Below are 14,576 nucleotides of genomic sequence, written 5' to 3' on the forward strand. Positions count from 1 at the left end.
TTTGTAATTTATATCAATAGAAACCTGAGAAATAGATATGGTTGTAGATCTTACCAGTATTGAATCAGGTGGAAATAATACAATGATGGATTAGGCTGGATTTGCTGATATGGGTGTAGTGAACAGCGATTCCAGACCCACTGTTAGCTTGAGCACCTGGGAATAGTTTCAACAGTTTTCTCAGTTGTATGAAACTTGGATGCAAAAACGTTAGCCTACCCTAAAGTAAAAAAAAGCCAAAACTTTGTAAGTATGTTATAGAATTTCTCGACCTTGGCACAACTGACATTTTGGACTGGATAGCTGTGTTAGGGGATGCTCTATGCATTGTAGGATGTTTAGCAGCATCCTTGGCCTCTAGCCACTAGATGCCAGTAGCGCGCACACACACACACACACACACACACACACACACACACCCACACCCACCCCCCCCTCAGTTATAACAAGCAAAAATGTCTCCAGACACTGCCAGACAGCAGTGCAGGGGTTTGGAAATTGTCCTCAACTGAGAACCAGTGTTATAGAACATATACAGAGACATAGGAGTGCCAGAATGCTGGAGTGGATGTATGTAAAGCCTTACTCAACCCTTGTACTCTGGGAAGATTCGGAAGACACTCTTTGCCAAGGACTTGAGAAGTTCATTGGCGAGAGGAGCATTGGCAGTTTGGGAGAGCTCTGTAGTAACTCTTCTCGGCAGACCAGGAATGGGAGAGGAAAGTTGTGACATTGAAATGGGCTTTAAAAAAAAATTCAATGAGGATGATGGGATCCTGGAGCATTAGGGGTCAAGTGGAGGCACTTTATTGGTAGAGACAAAATGAGTGCCTTTATCACAATGATCAGCAAAGTCAAAGGGATTATCAGAGATCCTTGCATTTGTTCATAGATTGTGGTGTCCCTCTGGCTGAAATAGACCAGAAGCCTACTGAATCCGTGCTTGATTTGAATGAGTGGAAAGACTCTGGGTCTGGTAAATCAACATGAGAGAGAATTGTGGCCTCTAAGGCAATTACAAAATGTGAATGAGTTCTCATTCCCAGAACACCTTGAATGAAGCGTAGGTCAAGTCTTCTTGAGAAAGTACACTGATATGCTGCCGAAACTGACTTATACTACCATAAATCATCCTGCACTTCTGCAAAGTGACTTGGCAACCATATTTAATGGAGCTGTGATTAGGTAATTGGAAACAGCCTGAATATGGAGGGATTGATTACTGGTCACTAGAGCTGAATTGACATTAACTCTGAGAAACCTAAAATGTCACTGTAGCCCACCAGGTAGTAGAAGGGCTTATAGAGGATGAATAATTAATGAATGTTTTTGCTTAGGCCCGTTTGTGGTGGTCTGAATGGAGCCCTGAACTCATCCTCTGATTATTTCCCAAGTTTCAGAATGCAGAATTGCACCAGCTGCATTCAATAGCTGGCAGAATCCTCATACTGAATGTTCCCTGATCCATGGAAAGAGGGCTATTTTGCCAAGGACAAACACTATAAATGCTTTGTATGTGCCAAAAAAATGATAACCTGAAAGCAAAACCACATTCATGGAGGAATTGCAGAGGTTAGTGCCACTAGCAGTATCTTGAAAGTTGCAAGGGTTATGGTTCTATCACATCCTGATTCAACCCTGGTGATCAATAGGGTGACAGATGTTGCAGCCAGATCACCTTCATGTTCATATGCTGATTCATTCACTCAATTGACGTGTGCAGAGATACTTATATCCTAGAGAATTACATGAAATTATTTGAAATTTAATTAGAAGTTGACTTCATTTGCAGTTCCAGATGTGGTTTTATTTCTACAGCAAATCAACATGTCTGCTGGCACCTGATATAGAGAGCCACCAAGCCAATATGTGCCTTTTTCTCTATACCTGCCTGTAAATGTCATCCACAGAAGTTTAGTTTGGTAGGGCCATCAATACACTTTTAAGGTCCCAGCTCAGTTCTGTATCTACTTTCCAGTATTTTTCACAATTTACCCAGGGATTGGTAAACTATGTTTCATGGACTAAATCTCCTGCAACTTGTTTTTATAAATTGTCTCATTGAAGCATAACCATAACCAGTTTTTACATATTACCCAGGAGTGCTTTTATGCTAAAATGACAGTGTTGAATAGTTAGGCCACAGAGATCATGTGATCTGCAATGCCTAAAATATTTACTGCCCGGCTCTTTACAGAAATAACTTTCTGACCCCTGCTCTAGTCTGTAGATACAATGCTGATTGTACTTTCTAAGCAGAAAGAAGCAATTACAATAGACATTTTGGTTAGAAGATGGATAATACAAAAATTCAGGAGCTGGCCATGTTCATTAGATTCCTAGAGGACTGGCCGGGTGCAGTTGCTCATGCCTGTAATCCCAGCACTTTGGGAGGCCGAGGCAGGTGGATCACGAGGTCAGGGGTTCAAGACCAGCCTGGCCAGGATGGTGAAACCATGTCTCTACTAAAAATACAAAAATTAGCCGGGTGTGGTGGCGGGCGCCTATAATCCCAGCTGTTCGGGAGGCTGAGGCAGAGAACTGCTTGAATCCGGGAGGCGGTGGAGGTTGCAGTGAGCCGAGATTGCGCCACTGCACTCCAGCTTGGGTGACAGAGCGAGACTCCGTTAAAAAAAAAGATTTCTAAAGGACCAGTGGTATCGGATATTCCAAGATACCTATTCCAAAGTGAAGAGCAAATAGCTGCATATGACCCTTCTAAAACCACCAGGGAAGAGACACAATGACTACTAGGATTCTTAGTGAGTTTTGTATGTGTGTGCTTCACTTTAAATATTTATTATGGTACAAAAACACATAACACTAAATTTACCATCTTAACCATATTTTATCTTAACATTTTTAAGTGTACAATTCATTAGTGTAAATTGTATTCATATTATGCAACAGATCTATAGAACTTTTCATCTCACAGCACTGAAAATCTATACCAGTTAGATACTATTTCCTCCCCCCTCCTCCCAGCCCCTGGTAACTACCTTTCTAAATTTTGTTCCTATAATTTTGACTACTTTAGATACTTCATATGAGTAGACTCTTACAGTATTTGCCCTTTTGTGATTTGCTTATTTCACTTAGCATAATGTTCTCGAGGTTGATTAATGTCGTGCCATGTGGCAGGATTTTCTTCTTTTTAAAGGCTGCATAATATTGCATTGTCTGTGTACAGCACATTTTCTTTATCCATTCTTCTGTCAATGGACAGTTGGATTGCTTCTACATCTTGGCTATAATGCTGTGATGAATATCTATTCCTTTGAGATCCTGCTTTGAGTTCTTTTGGATATATACCCGGAAGTGGGATTGCTGGATTATCCAGTAATTCTATTTTTAATTTTTTGAGGAGCCTCCATATTATTTTCCATAATGGCTATACCATTTTACATTTCCACCAACAGTGCACAGGTCTTCCAACGTTACATCCTTGACAACACTTGTTATTTTTCTCTTCCTTTACCAGTGACCACAATAGTGGGTGGGAGGTGATATCTCATTACAGTTTTGATTTGCATTTTCTAAAAGATTCATGATATTGAACATCTTTTCATGTACTTATTGACAATTTATGTATCTTCTCTGGACATGTGTGTTTAAGAACTTTGCCCATTTTTTTCATTGGATTATTTGGGGTTTTTTTTGTTGTTGTTATAGAGTTGTAGAAGTTTCTTATATAATCTGGATATTAACCCTTTATCAGATATATAACTTGCAATTTTCCTCCATTCTGCAGGCTACCTTTTCACTCTGTTGATTGTTTCTTTTGATGCACAGAAGTTTTTGAGTTTGATATAATCCCATTTGTCTATTTTTCTTTCCATTATCTGTGCTTTTGTTGTGATAGCCAAGAAATCATTGCCAAATCTAATATTCTGAAGGTTTTCCTTTATATTTTCTTCTAGGATTTTAACAGTTTTAGGTCTTACATTTAGGCCTTTAATCCATTTTTATTTAATTTTTGTATACAATGTAAGGTAAGGGTCTAACTTTATTCTTTTGCATATGGATATCCAGTTTTCCCATTACCATTTTTTGAAGAGACTGTCCTTTCCTCATTGTGTAATCTTGGCACACTTGTCAAAATCATTTGGTTATATATGCAGGGGTTTATTTCTGGGTTCTGTGTTATATTGGTTATATGTCTATATGCCAGTACCACGTCATGTTAATTACTGCTGCTTTTGAAGTATGTTTTGAAATTAGGGAGTGTGAGGCATCTGAGATTGCATACAAATTTTAGAATTTTTTTTTCCTATTTCTGAAAAAAAGTCATTGGGATTTTGATAGTGATTGCATTGAATCTGTAAATCACTTTGTGTAGCATGGAAATTTTAACATTATTAAGTCTTCAAACCCCTGAGTACAGGATGAGTTCCCATTTATTTGTATCTTCTTAGATTTCTTCTTTTATTAATAACAATGTTTTGTAGTTTTCAGTGTAAAAATATTTCAGTTATTTGATTAAGTTCTTTCCTCAGTATTTTACCCTTTTTGATGCTATAGTAAATGAAATTTTCTTTTCACGTTGGTGATTGCTAGTATATAGAGATGCAACTGATTTTTTAGTGCTAACTTTGTATCTTGCAACTTTGCTGAGTTATTAGTTGTAGCTTTTTTGTGTACGTGGGATCTTTCTACATATAAGACCAAGTCATCTGCAAACGGAGAAAATTTTAATTCTTCTTTTCCAATTTGGATGTCTTTTTAAAAACTTTCTGATTGACCTGGCTAGAATATCCAGTACTATGTTAAATAGTAGTGGTAAGTTGGGCATCCTTGCCTCGTTCCTGATCTTAGAGTAAAAGCTTTCAGTATTTCTCCATTGAATATGATATTAACTGTGGGCTTTTCATATATGGCTTTCATTATATTTAGGTACTTTCATTTCTAGTTAAGTGGTTTTTTTTTTTAAAATCATGAAAGGCCCTTTATTTTGTTATGTGGTGTATTACATTGATTGATTTTTATATGTTGAATTATACCAGGTATAAATCTTGCCTGATCATGACCTGTGATTCTTTTAGTGTGCTGTTAAATTTAGTTTGCTAGTGTTTTGTTTAGGATTTTTGCATCAATATTTATCAGAGATATTGGTCTACAGTTTATTTTCTTGTGTGTCTTTGCTTTTGGTATCAGGTTAATGATGACTTATAGAATGAGTTTGAGAGTGTTCCTTCCTCTTCAATTCTTTGGAAGAATTTAAGAAGAATTTGTATGTTAATTCTTCTTTAAATATTTGGTAGAATTCTGCAGTGAATCCATCAGGTCCTAGAGTTTTCTTTCTTAGGAGGCTTTTGATGACTACGTCCAACGCCTCACTAGTTATACACCTGTTCAGTTGTTTTCTTAAAATTTCTTCATGATTAAGTCTTGATAGGTTGCATATTCCTAGTTTATCCATTTCTTCTAGGTTATCCAATCTGTTGGTGTATTCTTCTTCATAGTAATCTCTTATAATTTTTTTATTTCTGTGACATCAACCATAATGTCTCCTCTTTCATTTCTAATTTTAAATATTTGAGTCTTCTCTTTTTCTTAATCTAGCTAAGAAATTAATTTTAATTATTTTTACTAATTAATTTGTCAATTGTGTTAATCTTTTCAAAACAGACTCTTAATTTTCTTTTTAAAAGTTATTTTCTTCTCTCTATTTTCTACTCTAATCTTTACTATTTTATTCCTTCCACTGACTTTTGGTTTGCTTGTTCTTCTTTTCCTGTTTCCTTAAAGTATAAGCTTAGGTTGTTGATTTGAGATATTTCTTGTTTTTAAAGGTAAGTGTTTACCAATATAAACGTCCCTATTTGGATTGCTTTCACTGCATCTCATAAGTTTTGAAATGTTGTATCTCTGTTTTTATTTGTCTCCTGATGTTTTCTAAATTCCTTTATGATTTATTCTTTGGCCCATTGGTTGTTTAAGCATGCATTGTTTAATTTCCACATATTTGTGGAATTTCTTGTTTTCCTTCTACTATTAATTTGTAGTTTTATTCCAGTATGGTTAGAGAAGATACTTTGTATAATTTCAGTCTTCCTAAATTTATTAAGACTTGTAATATAGCCTAACATGGTCTATCTTGGAGAATGTTTCATGCGCACTTGAGAAGAATGTGCATTTTACTGTCGTTAGGTGAAGTGTTCTGTATATATCTGTTAGATCCAGTTGGTCTTTAGTGTTGTTCAAGTCCTCCGTTTCCTCATTGATCTTCTGTCTAGTTCTATCCATAATTGAAAGTGGGATATTAAAGTATCCTACTATTATTGTGTTGCTGTTTATTCCCCATTCAGTTCTGTCAATGTTTGTTTTATATATTTGGGCACTCTAATGTTAGGTGCATATATATTTACGTAGCCCTCTGTATCCGCAGGTTCTGCATCCACAGATTCAACTAATCTTGGATCAAAAATATTTGAAAAGAATGAACCGTTGCATTTGTACTGAATATGTACCAACTTTTTTGGGTGATTATTCCCTAAACAATACAATATAATGACTATTTGCATGGTATTGACATAATATTAGGAATTATAAATAGCCCAGAGATGATTTAAAATATATGAGAGGATGTGCATAGGTTATATGCAAATATTGTGCCATTTTATATAAGGGACTTGAGTATCCATGGATTTTGGTATCCACAGAGTGTCCTGGAACTAATCCCCTGTGAATACTGAGGAACAACTGTCATTGTTGTATCTTCCTAGTGAGTTGAACTTTTAATCATTATATGATATCCTTCTTTGTCTCTTGTGACAGTTTTTGTCTTAAGTCTATTTTGTCTGATATAAATGTCAATCTAAATAGAAGAGACAGAGTCTCTCTAAAATAAAATTACATTTATTCAGGAATGAGCATTTCAATGGGAATACAGTGGGTATATTCAGGGAGGTAAATGAAGACAAGAGTTTTATAAGGAAAAATGAAAAGGGCCACATAAGTTGTTTTGAAACAATTTTTCTTGACCACAGGGTTCAATAACAACGGTGGTATCAGTCCAAGGTTGGACAGCCAGTTGCTGGGTAGATGTCTTCATGGAAGTAGTTTTGTTTGTGTAAGGTCATGACATTTGAGCAACAATGGAGGTTTGGAGGGAGTGGCTCTTGGGCTAGGTCTACCTGGAGTCTGTTGTTAAGTTCAATTTTGTTTGTTCTGTAGGTGTGGGCTATTATTTCAAAGCTGTAGGCCAGCATTATTGTGTTAGGAGTTGTACTTCCACAGAAATTTGACAGGCAACAGGTACAAAGTTTAAAAAGAAAGATACGAAGTAAAATTTATACTAATATGATCGTCCCAGTTTGCATAATGGTTTCGAGCCATGAACCTGGGCTTAAAGGCAAGCAACTGAATCAATCAAATGATCATTGGGAATTAGGTGAGACCTAATGTAACTATGTGCGTGTTTTCTTATTTTGTGTATTTGGGTCTCAACTTCCCCAGAGGAATTTATCCAGGTATGCATGTAGTCCTAGCAATAGCATAGACACTACCTTATTTAACCAGTAGATAATATAGAAAAATTTTGTCATCTGATATCTCATGACTGGGTTGAATTAAAAGCATAGAGTGAGTGACAGTTGTATTAGGAATATTTTTAAAGTTGGACTAAAGGATTCTTTGGTCATGTAAAGATCTACAGTTGGCATAACAGATCTAACATTTTGTCAAGTTGTCCACATAAGCTACTAATTGTAAAATTTTAACTACACCATTATCCTGCCCAGTGAAAAAGTTAAGCGTAGGCAAGGACAAACTAAGAGGGGCAACAGTCTCATTATGATAAAGATTGTTCTGGCATCTTGAGAAAGCTGTCCACAGCATAAAGACATCAACTTCTCATCCTGGTTTGTAGTTTGAATGTCTCTCGTTATAGCATTGGGTGGTTTGGTGAACTTTCTGCATGACCCACAAATCAGGCATGAGGCTTGTCTCTTAAAATTTACATCAAGTTTTCTAGCTTCAGCTTACAGGGCTTTAGGAAAGAGTAGTTCCAATTCTTAGTAATAACATGGGAGAAAATTAGATTAGGGAACCTAGAATAACTTAGGATCCAGTCTGGTCTACAGTAGATAATAAAAACTCAAAGACAATGCACAGAACTACAATCTAATAACAGATGTATTATAGTCCTTTTCTAGAAACATAATTTTGTCTCTATATAGTTATCCTAATTTCTACCAAAGATAATTACAGTAAGACTGATTTGTTTGTAAATAAGTTTAGTTTTATTATTATTTTAGGTTCTTGTATTATTTTATTAGTTTTATTATTTTAGTTTTTTAAAGTTTATTACTTAACTTAATAATTTACATAAGAGCAGCAAGAGTAGTAAATTGAGCACAAAAGAATCTCAGATTTTATTTTATTTTATTTTTTTGAGACGGAGTCTCGCTGTGTCACCCAGGCTGGAGTACAGTGGCGCCATCTCAGCTCACTGCAAGCTCCGCCTCCCGGGTTCCTGCCATTCTCCTACCTCAGCCTCCCGAGTAGCTGGGACTACAGGCGCCCGCCACCACGCCTGGCTAATTTTCTTTGTATTTTTAGTAGAGATGGGGTTTCACCATGTTGGCCAGGATGGTCCTGATCTCCTGACCTCTTGATCCGCCCGCCTCGGCCTCCCAAAGTGCTGAGATTACAGGTGTGAGCCACCGTGCCTGGCCAAGAATCTCAGATTTTAAACCTCCTTGAGTCTAGAAAGCCAAACAAAGGCAGACTTCAGACTTTGTTTGCAGTACCAATAAAAATTTAAATATGGCATTCCAGTTTTAATTGGTAATACAACCAATGTTTTTAACTGTATCATGTTACAAGGAGGTACAGATTCATACTGAATGTATGCAAAAAATTATATTGTCATTTAAGAAACACTAGCAAATCATTTCCAAATTTTGAAGGGACCAAATAGAAAAAAATAAATATTTCCACCTTTGTTCACAGAAGTATATTTTACCAAATTGTTGTAAACTATAGATAGCTTAAGAGAAAATGTTTCCTTAAACTTGGAAGACAAAACATTTCAGTAAAAAACCAACAATGTTTAAATTAAAAGTTATAAAAACATTATCAGTTATTCAATTTCATGTAATTAGTTTTTGTTATGCTTGATCTTGATTAGCAGTTTCACAAATTCATCAGTTTCTTCATTGCAGTTGTGAAAAGTTTTATTTAGTTCATTAATCTTGAAGTTATTAGAAACTTGTATTTAAGAGTACTTATTAGAGTCTTTTCCATGAATCTGATTGCAGATACCTTTAGAGAAAAATCAAAACTATGGATGTCAGAGACTTAGAATAACCATCATTAAAAATCTGATGGGAGTTCAGCAGTTGAGAAGGAAATTCAATTATTTCTATTGTATTTAGCATTTTAAGGTAACAACCAGAATCGTGGTTGATAGCATTACATCAGGACCATCAGACCTTTTTAAATTTCACATAATATTTAATATACATCAATAACATATCCATGTAACTTAAAGAAAATATAGCATCACTTTATTATTTGACATTGATTCCCATACAATTAATCAAATAAGCCAAATTAGTTTAACATCTCTACAAGATGATACCTCCTTTAAGGTTCTCCAGGGGCCCAACTGGAAAATCTCTCAGTTAATTATAGGTCAAAAAGACTTAATTTAGAACTTTGATCCTGGAGAGACCTGCCAAAAATGTCAAAATGGTTAAAACATTTAATTAAAACAGAATCACAGATTATTGTGGAATAATAGTCATTCACTTAATCAGAGTGAAAAGAGATTCCAAAAGCAAATACAGAACATTACATGGATTAAAAAAAAAACCTTAATTCTTTCAAAGCTCCTAAGTAATGAAAAACCTAATAAAGACAACATGAAGCATGAGAAATTATTTTGATAAAACAAAAAATCTTTGTTTCCTAGGCCAGCTATCAAAAGATAAAAACCTTCTACATATTTAAAAACCCCTTGTGATTGCTTCTCCCTATGGGAAACCCATTTCAATAACCTGGAAGTTGAGCCTGATGAAAAGGTACTTGAATTCAACTAAACACTGGAAGAGTGTGTATCCAAGGTTATGAGTGTACCATATTATAGAAAAGATAAACAAGAAAACAAGTACCTTGAGCAGGGGGATATGTGGCTCTTAGAAAAAGTAAAAGAATGTGGAATTTATTGGTTAAACAGAGCAATTCAGACACATCAAGAAAAGACAAAATTACAGAATCAAGTTATACTGGAAGAAAATATTATTCCCCTAGATTCTCCTAGGCCTTAAAGACAAACATTTTTAGTGTTAGGCCACAATAGCAGAGTCAGAACTGGAGAGAGAGCCAGAGAGAGAGCGAGCGAGAGAGCGAGAGAAGCAAGAGGAGTGAGAGGTGAGAGAAGGAGAGAGTTACAGGAGCTGACTCCAAAGTTGAGGGAGAGGGTTATCATCCCTAAGGAGACAAGGAAGAGCTGAAGGCAATGATGCATGATTTTAGTCGTTCACTTAATCAGAGTGAAAAAAGCTTCCAAAAACAAATGCAGAACTTTACGTAGATGTAAAAAAAACAAACCTTAATTCTTTCAAAGCACCTAAGTAATCAAAAACCTAATAAAGACAACATGAAGCATGTTTCTCATCAAATCATGTGCAATGAGATACAGCAAAGTGGAACTGAGATATGAATTTGAAAAGCTTCAAAAGGAAAGTTCTTTTGAGAAACTAAATTACTATTTTTAAATGAAGGAGATAGTATTTTAAAGCTGGAATAAGGGAAATTAAGTGGAAAGTGTAAAACAGGAAAAAGCTGCAGTTCAGAAGACGGTTGAAAATTTAAACGGATTTCAGAATATCAAAACCTTGCAGATTTTTTTCTAACTAAAATCACATAAATACATCAAGAAAACCTTGTTGCTTTAAACATAGGTGAATGGATTCTGGTTTTGTATCACTGTATTAATACTCAATTTTTGATAAAACCTGTGAATAATTCCCTTTTAACTATAGGCAACTTGATTAAACACAAATTTTTTCCATAAGATTCATCTTATATAAAAAGAAAATTGTCTGACAAATATATCCAGGCAAAATGTATGCTTGCAATTCTGAAGACCTCACTATTTTAACAACAATTTTAAAATCAGTTTATTTACCAAAGATTTACCTAAGTCACACAAATTTTTAAAAGTTGGGTTTATTACTATTTTTAGTATATAGTTATTTACTATTTTTTCTGATAAATTGCTTAATTTTTTTTCTTTACATCAATTTCATAGAGTTCTTTTATATATTTCTGTAGAAGAATATTATGTATGTATAACACAGACCAAGAAACATAAACACAAAAAGATCTTATAGCTTATCACTGTAAAATTGTAGTCAAGAAACTGTAAAATATACTAATATAAAATCACTAGTGTATAAAAAAAGACAGTTGGATCCAAATTATATTCCTGAAAAAATGGGACAAGTTAAGATCAGTTTTTCATATTGCTAATCTTTTTTTTTTCTTTTGCCTTTGATAGGTAATCTTATGAGGGAAGTGGACCAAATTTTGGGTAAAGCTGTTTTTATAGCATTTTAGTTTTTGAAAAATCTTTTACCCTTTTTTCCTCTTCAATTTTAAATGAGTTGTTTTAATTAACTTCTGGATATTTACATTTCAGTTAGGATTGGCTAGAAAAATAAACTTCCAAGAATCCTTGAACTTATTAACAAATTTAATACAAGCAAACAAGTTAGCAGATTCAGAGCAAGCAGAGAAAAAAAGAGAGCTAGCTTAGAAGCCCCTACATGTTAATCCTACAGTTCCAGTCTCTTAATTCAGCTCTAAGGAAACAAGCTTAGAGAGTTTAAATAATTCCCATAATGGCCGTACATTATCCTTAGTGTAATTTGCCAATTATTTTTTAAATGTGCATGAGAAAGGACCATAAATTTCAAATGTATAGCTGCCTCAAGTGCCAGAGGGCTTGGCATTCTTTAGAAATTGAAGATCCCATTGCATTTCTTATCAATCTCTCAAGAGCAAAGAAAAGCCCATAAATTTTGTCAAAAGCATTGACCAAGCTGTTTTGTTTTAACTAGTGTACCTGACACAGAATTCATCTTTTTATACTTGGCAGATGGCCTTTGTCCTAGTTGTCTAACCTATGACCAAGTTTTCCCTGGTTGTGTAGAAATTTTCTTGAGACTGGCAGGTGCCTCAGTGGTAATCTTCCTTGTCTGTGACTATTTTATCCTTACATGGGAGACGTTTTCTTTGGAGACTGGAGTCTGTCATAGATGGCAGTGACGTTCCTAGTGGCATTTATTATTATTCTTATTTTGTTGTTATTGTTGTTGTTTAGATACAAGGTCTCACTCTGTTGCCCAGGCTGGAGTGCAGTGGTGCAATCACAGCTCACTACAGCGTTGAACTCCTGGGCAAAGTGATCCTGTTATCGCAGCATCCGGAGTAGCTGGGGAGACACGCGTGCATCACCACACCTGGCTAATTTCTAAAGAAATATTTTTAGAGACAGGGTCTTGTTATGTTGCCCAGGCTGGTATGGAAGTCCTGGTTTCATTTATTTCTCTCATCTCAGCCTCCCAGCTGGCTGGGATTACAGGCACAAGCCACCATGCCTGGTCCTAGTGGCTTTAATTGTCCACTAAAATCAGTTTATTTACCAAAGATTTACCTAAGTCATGTGAACTTTAAAAAATGTGAGTTAACTACTATTTTTCTGATAAATTACTTAAGTGCTTAATTTTTTTCTTTAAGTCAGTTAAATAGAGCTCTTTCATACATTTTGGTAGAAAATATTACATACATATATAGACACAACATACAGACAACACAAAAAGATATTTTCCCTTTTCCCTTTAAAATTTTAGTCATGATACATTAAAACAGTAATATACTGTGCCATTTAGAATGTTTATTTTTGCTCTTTGAAAGTGTTCAGAAACAAGCAGGGAAAACAAAAGAGCCAAATTATTTACAGTTGCATGTAACCAAATTGACATGAAACCAAATGAAGCGTGCTCACAAAAATTTTAAGCCAGGCTTGCAGAGCAAACAAAATATAAAACCGTGTTTGCAGAAAAACCAAAGCAAATTCAGTAGAAAATACATGCCTCACAGAACATAAGTTCTGTGGGAACCAGAGTACTCTCCAAAAGAACACTTGGCCTTATACCAGAAGAGGCTTTCCAGAAAAGACAAAAAGTCTTTTGTAGTCCCACAAGGGTTGCAAGGTCCTTAATTTAAGGTGGCCTTATAGCCAAATCCAGATCCTGAATAAAGTCGAAAGAACTTACCAAACGAAGGACGTCTGAGAATCTAAGCGGAGATTCACCAGAGCAGAGAAGGAAGGCCATAGAAGCAGAGGCCACAAAAGGGGTCAATGTTGGTACCTCACTAGATTCCAGGGGATGCTGGCCTGTTTGAGGTCAGCTGACTTCAGTCTCACTTCTTGACACAAACTTTATGTCAACCTAAATAGCAGACACAGAGAGAAGATGTCTAAAAGAAAATTGTATTTATTCAGGAATGAGTATTGCAATGGGAATATAGTGGGTGTATTCAGGGAGGTAAAGAAAGACAAGGGCTTTTAAAGGAGAAGTGAGGAGGGTTACATGAGTTTTTTGAAACAATTATCTTTGGCTACAAGGATCACTAACAAAGGTGGTAGTAGTTCAAGGTTGGACAGCCAGTTGCTGGGCAGCTGTCTTAACCAAAGTATTTTTGTATGTGTAAGGTTGTGGTGGCCTTTGTGCAAGGTTGTTGTGATTTTTGCAGTCTTTTGTGATCGTTCCTCTTATCAGGTATATGTGCATGAGAACCTTCTTTTCATCACCTTCCCTGGCTCCATTTGTCCTGCTACGGTGACACCAGTCTTTTAGTCCATACATTTGACTTCATGAGGAGTTTGCTATAATCAGTTGAATGAAGAAGAAACATGTGGACCTGCTTTATAGGTAATTCTGCATAATGTTCTAGCATCACCTAAAACTGGACAGCTGGCACACTACAGCCTCAGGCTGTGGTGGCCCCAAAGGAGAGTGGTAAAAGAAAATATTCCCATTTGTTAGAATTTTGAGTAGTGTACTTCATAGTTTTTTTTTTTTCCCAGAAGGAATGATGCCAGGGGGACGAATAGTTTTGCTGGATGGTCATGGACTTCAAAGAAGCATGATTGATAATTGGTTGACAAGGCAAATTGACAATGAGGTATGTGAGTGGACTACTTTTAATGAGCAGAATATAAAATTACTTGCGGTCTATTTAATTGTCAATAATCAGCAACCTCACCAGAAGATGAGCTTAATAATCAGGTGATCAAGATGGTACATTCTGTGAATATTCTTCAAGATTTTTCTCTAGCCAACCATGTCCATTCCCAGTGGGTGCATGAACAGTGTAGTCATGGTGGAAGAAATGGAGCTTATTAGTTCAGTACTATGAAATTCCATTTACTAAATCCAATCTGGCTACAACCACATTTATATGGCCAAGCTATCAAAAGTATGGACTAACACTGGACCTCAGATAGGCACTGTTCTTCAAAGGGGACTACCAACCTCCTGCTGGAATTTGATTACACA

At 35.7% G+C, this 14,576-nt stretch overlaps 1 protein-coding gene across 6 annotated transcripts in view; it reads left to right on the plus strand.

Moving 5' to 3' along the window:
- ZNF227 (zinc finger protein 227) overlaps positions 1-14,576 on the plus strand; it is a 62,027-nt gene that overhangs the window by 3,871 nt on the left and 43,580 nt on the right. For 2 of the 6 annotated variants that reach the window (XM_057300705.2, XM_055104142.2), the window contains exons 2-3: positions 13,797-13,949; positions 14,105-14,202. The exons of 1 other annotated variant lie outside the window; for it this stretch is intronic. The gene's annotated coding sequence lies outside the window, so the exon portion shown is untranslated. Of the gene's footprint in view, positions 1-21; positions 11,543-13,796; positions 13,950-14,104; positions 14,203-14,576 lie in introns of those variants that run through there. 3 more of the 6 variants (XM_055104144.2, XM_055104143.2, XM_055104141.2) reach the window with 3 other exon arrangements.

The sequence above is a fragment of the Pan paniscus genome, chromosome 20, assembly GCF_029289425.2.
Source record: "Pan paniscus chromosome 20, NHGRI_mPanPan1-v2.0_pri, whole genome shotgun sequence".
In the NCBI taxonomy this organism is placed as follows: Eukaryota; Metazoa; Chordata; class Mammalia; order Primates; family Hominidae; genus Pan; species Pan paniscus.